The sequence below is a fragment of the Metopolophium dirhodum genome, chromosome 8, assembly GCF_019925205.1.
Source record: "Metopolophium dirhodum isolate CAU chromosome 8, ASM1992520v1, whole genome shotgun sequence".
NCBI lineage: Eukaryota > Metazoa > Arthropoda > Insecta > Hemiptera > Aphididae > Metopolophium > Metopolophium dirhodum.
The window spans coordinates 368,177-374,176 of NC_083567.1; positions in this window are offsets into that span (position 1 = coordinate 368,177).

Sequence of the window (6,000 nt, forward strand, 5' to 3'; positions counted from 1 at the left end):
GTACCTAAGCACGTTTTTCTAAGATTTTCATATGTTACACGCACACTCGTGAACGTAGCACAAAAACACGCGTTAAGATTATAAAATGTATATTTCCTATATAAGTGGAACAAATATTTTTTATCATCCCAAATATTCAGATATCGAGGGACTCATTACTCGAATTTCCTAATAATTTTCCTACCACATTAAACTATGTTTGTGTATAGATATTATTAATATACTAGGCAATAGGTAGGTATATAATTGTATTAGGTGTATCGACATATATTGACTATTAACTATGTTTATAGTCAACAATAATTATTCATAAAATATTTAATTATTTTATTGTTAACTTAAGGAACCGTTTTTTTCACCTTGAATTCAAATTCACATTAATGTAAGCAGTATAGTTACCTAAGCCAAAAATATTTTATCCTGAAATTTGTTGTTAGTTTGCGCATTAATTTTAATTATAATTTAACAGTTAAAATACTTATATATAACTCAAGGGTCTATAATAATACCTTTTAGTGTATATTTTACCAAAGTTTCACGAAAAGTATATGTTGGTCCCAAATGAGTAACGTTATTCTCGGCAAGTAAAATATTTATCTATGTCCTGTATATTAGACTTAATAAAACCAATGGGAGGTTTTTAGTGTACGACATAGGTGCGTGTGGGACGTAGGTACACTGCATTCGATATTTTAGCATAATAATGCATTATATTATAATTTTAGTAATACAAACAAGCTAATTTTCGTTGAAATGCATAAAAGTGACAAACCCTGCCATATTTTAATGCTTTTATGTTATATTGTATACCTTCCTGCAGTGTTGACTTCAAAGTCAGTATATTATAGGTTCCTAAAAAAAAAAAAAACTTTAGAACTCGTAATTGAATTTTATTTTACTTGCAGAAAGTTCGGGGTTGTTACGAATGCGTGTGACGATCAGTTAAATGGTTGTTATTGTCCTTGTTCCGGACGACCGATTTTGTTTCTTCTACTGGTGTCGGTAAACAAATTATAAAAGGGATATGCGGCAGGTGAAATTCTGGTCACGTATACTCGGAAAACACAGACACATCCCGCCAGTCCTCAAATTAAGAACTATATAACTATATGGTCGAGGGAGAGTTTGGCCTATACGGAATAGGCGGGTACATGAGCTCATTACACACAACCATCTTATATATGACATAACACACAGTTACAAAAGTGGTAAGTCCGGCGTAAATTATATATAATAATATATAGAAAACAGCGGGAATTTTTTTTCATTTATCCTATACGCACAGTTCATTCAATTAATAAGGGTCTATATTATACATATATATATATACGGACGAATGAGCGTGTCTGTACTCGCGTGTGTTTATTCTTATACCTATGTGTATCTATACACGATATAGGTGCTCGTTAAAATATAGTAATATCTATATAGAGAGCGCGGAATGTAAACAAGAAACCGATTTAGTACGTAGTGAAATTTTAATCGAGCTGAAGCTATTATGTGATGAATGGCGCCCGGGGTGTGTATCGCCGCTGTTGTAGCCCTTCGGTGCCCTGTTGCAACTGCTGCAAGTACAAAATATTATGTTTGCACAGCGCCCAGTCAGTGGAAGGGGTGGAGTGGAGCATAATATATTTTGAATTATTAAGGCGACGAAAAAATTGTTTCGAAGATAATAGACTCGAGGAACGAAATTGAAAAAAAATACTTCCCATAAGCCTTATACATGTATTGAACAACGATCAAAGTGTTGTTAAATTATTAATACTAGCTGCCGTATAGCAGACATATATACGTGCAATATGTATACACGAGTACAAATATATATATATATATATATCATTATTTTCCCTTCTTTAACGACTTATCCTGGATGTGTACACGTGTTTTTTTATTTCTTCTCCTGGGATTCGCTTCTGTATAGCGCGTTGTTTCAATAAGGACACGTGGTTAGGTTATCCTTTATAAAGACGATTGCCGCAGTGTTTGCCAACTTTTTGTTCACGTACTATATACACGTCGTATAGGTAGCTTGTATATATGTACGTAATTCGTTTCCCGTAAATTGGACAATTTGGAAGATTGAATGCTCTACGAGTTTATCATGGTCTCGTGCAGACGTTAAGCCAAAAATACGCTTTGGATATTTTGAAATTATACACACATCATATCGTATTCAATGAGTGTATAAAGTATTCCAACAATGCCAAAGTTACATGGTATACATTTTTAATATGGGTATTAATCATTAATGTATATTTTGTAAAGATTGATAAAATATTACCGATATTTGTTCATGTATATGGTACACGGTGCTGTAGGTTTTTGTAAGCAGGGGGTGTGGATTATGCGGAACAATAATAAATTTATGAGACCCAATGAAACGCTAAGAAATAACTAACAATCGGTGAAATTATTAATACAACGCAGTTATAATCACACACTATCCAATTATATAATCTTTTTATTTTTTTTTATTTATTTTAAGTAATCTACAATCTATACATGTTCTTAGACAATCTTAGTATAATAAGTAGGTTTAATAAGTGACAAGTAAGAATGATATGAATAGTAAGATTAGGGAAGATACCCAGTGGTAACACCCTGAATTTATATAATCTAAAACTATTTTATCTATATCACATACCTACCTACTTTATCTAAATCGTGATATTGAATATTCTTGAAAAAAAATGTATCATTAACTGGTATTTAAATTTTTTTTTTTATGTTATATAAGTTCAAAAAAATATTATAAATATAATAAATTTCCTCGAGTGATTGAACTTGGACACCCCCATCCCCCTTAAATAAATACTGATTAGGTATACAATAAACAAATATATTTACAAATTATTTTACTGCTTATAATTTTAAATTTTTGTCAATCCTAAGAATATTGAATGTTTGGTAAGTACCTACATGATATAATCATTTTTAGGACGGTAGTATCTACAGTTATAATAATGTAGCTTGTTTTTAAATAAATTATTAAATATTTCTACTCGCATAAAAATTAAATATTAAACGAACTGATTATAAATCATTCTTTAACTTGATATTTTTAAAAATATAATATATATTATATATTTATATATTATGTATATACTTTGTGTAATTTTATTATTATTTAAAATTATAATGAAAATAGAGGAAAAAATACGTATTTAGTAATTATTTTTATTTCATATTATTATTATTATATTTTTCTAGGTCCTTATGTACTAGATAAATATTATAGCTTAAGCCCTTAGATGCACAAGTAATTACTATATATAGATTATAGGTTATTATTATACTATTACATTAATATAAACAGTAGGTATTATACAATAATATTTAATTTTGAAATATTTTTGTAGTTTATAATATTATTATAATAACAACTATTGAATGATCGTTTTGAATAGTTTATATAATTTAGCATTTTATTAAAATTATTACAATATGTTTGATAAATTAATTAAAGTTTATGCTGGCATAAGTTCATGCAGTTTATCATTTCAACAATTTAAATAATTTTTATTTTTTAATACTTTTTAATATCTGGTTTAAGCGTTTAGCATACAAATTACTTAGGTATATTATACTTATATAGTTATATAATCATAAAATTATTTCAATTTATGTTCCTATATTATTCAAATATATGAATATGTTTTATATAATAATAATTATAATATTAATGTCAGTTCATGTTCAACGTACGACTGTTCAACATGTGTGTTCTCCTATAGTATCGCATTTATAGCTATCGATAGCAGTAACATCACACCAGTCTGTTTTAAATCTCAGCGTTGCAGGTAATATGATTATAATTATTGCCTTAATTACACCAATTAAATAAATATCCCAAACCTATTACGATGGGCGATAAGCCCACTACCATAACCACCATATCTGACGATATGAACAACACAAACAGTGCTTCCCAACATATACGTAATACTACAACATTTGCTGATATAACCTCCAATATTACATTACCAAAAATGAACCAAGCAATCGTTTTTAACTCTATTAACAACATCAAACAAATCGAGTACGTTATCGCAATCAGTAAAATTATACCCGCAGAAAATATTCAATTTGTATCATGCATTTCAAATAATTGATTCAGCATATTCTTCAATAGTCAAGCCGTCATGGAAAATCTACTCAAAACTCACTCTGCAATTCATGTCAATGAAACAGAAATCCCCATCCGTAGACTTATAAATGCGTCCAAAAGAATCATTCTATCCAATGTTTACCCTACTATCCCAAATCACCTTATACTAAACGCTCTCCATGAAATAGGAATTAAAACCACTTCCCAAATCTCTCATATGAAAGCTGGTTTTGCAACAGAACAATTCGCGCATATACTAAGTTTTAGAAGACAAGTATACATTAATCTAGTTCAATCACAGTAACATTAGAAAACACTACCTTTAGAATATTTATTACCGATGACACGGTAACTTGTTTTCAATGTCATAAAACCGGTCATTTTTCAAGCCAATATAAAAATATACCTGAACAATTCAATATCATCGATATGACCGAAACCGACAGAGAAGAAACCAACCCCAAATGTAGAAAAAAATGTATCTCTCTTGCCACCTGCTAGTGTTAATGCTCAAAATATCCATTCCACTCAAAATAATGTTCCTTTAACACCAAACCAAGCAAATGATTATGGTGATCTAATCAGTATCGATCAACCCAAAAAACACTCGCTAGCTGAAAAACTCAAATCATCATCCAACAAAATTGTCAACGTAACTTCTCCAAACCAAGTTAAACCTCCTGCCCCGTCCACCACGTCTCAACCACCATCTCCAAAATCTTCGCACTCATCCAACCCGCCTTTAACAATGAAGCCTCCCAACGCACCTGAAGGAAAAACAGAGCCATCAAAAAACACTAATGGAAATGTACACAAAAAACCAAAAGTTAGAACCAGCACCAGTTCAAATGATAGCTTCTATTCAAATATCGATGTAGGGTTAAATCTAACCAAAGATCTGTTCAACTCCAACCCTCAAATGTCCTTATCACTCAATCAATTTCAAGGTTGCACTGATCTCGAGAGTTTATGTATAGAGCACAATAGCAGTCCAGAAAATATAATCCAAATCATTACAAACATCTACCCTTTCGTAACAATTAAAAGTATTAAAAACCGTCTAACCAGATTATCAAAAACACTCGAAAAAGTTCGAAACATAAATTCTAGTCAGACTTTCTATTCTGACAGCAATGATGACGAAACCTACTAGCTTGTTCGATATCCATTCACCTACTACGTACCAAATAAACTAAATATCAAACTTATCATGACAATTAATAACAGTCTTAAAATACTTCAATGGAATCCAAATGGATTCTACTCCAAATTAGACGAAATCAATTTACTATTAAACAAATACTGTCCAATCTCAATATGTCTACAAGAAACTAATTTTATCAATGACAAGGTCTGCTCCCTAAAAAACTACACAACATACTACAAAAATAGAACCAATGCTGGCAGAGCCAGTGGTGGTGTGGCAATCTATGTAAATTCAAATTATCTTTCCGAAGAAATTATCATTAATACCAAACTAGAAGTAGTCTCAGTAAATGTTTTAATCAAAAATTCAATAACAATCTGCAATTTATATCTACCAAACTCTCAAAATTTTGAGCAATCCTACATTCAAAACATTATTAATCAACTCCCCTCCCCTTATATTCTCTTAGGAGACTTCAACAGCCACAGTCCTTTGTGGGGCTGCTCCACTCTTGACTCACGAGGACTCTCACTGATACAAACGAACTTTAGACCTACAAGATTTTATACAATTTAAAAAAAACAAAGCGCTAGTCAGATACCTTATTAAAAGTGAAAAAAAAAGTCATGGATAAATTGTACATCTAGTTTAAACAGTCATATTTCCCCAACCATAATGTGGAATAAAATTAAAACATTAAAAGGAGTCCCTTTTACGCAAATAAAAACACTGTTGGTAGGGC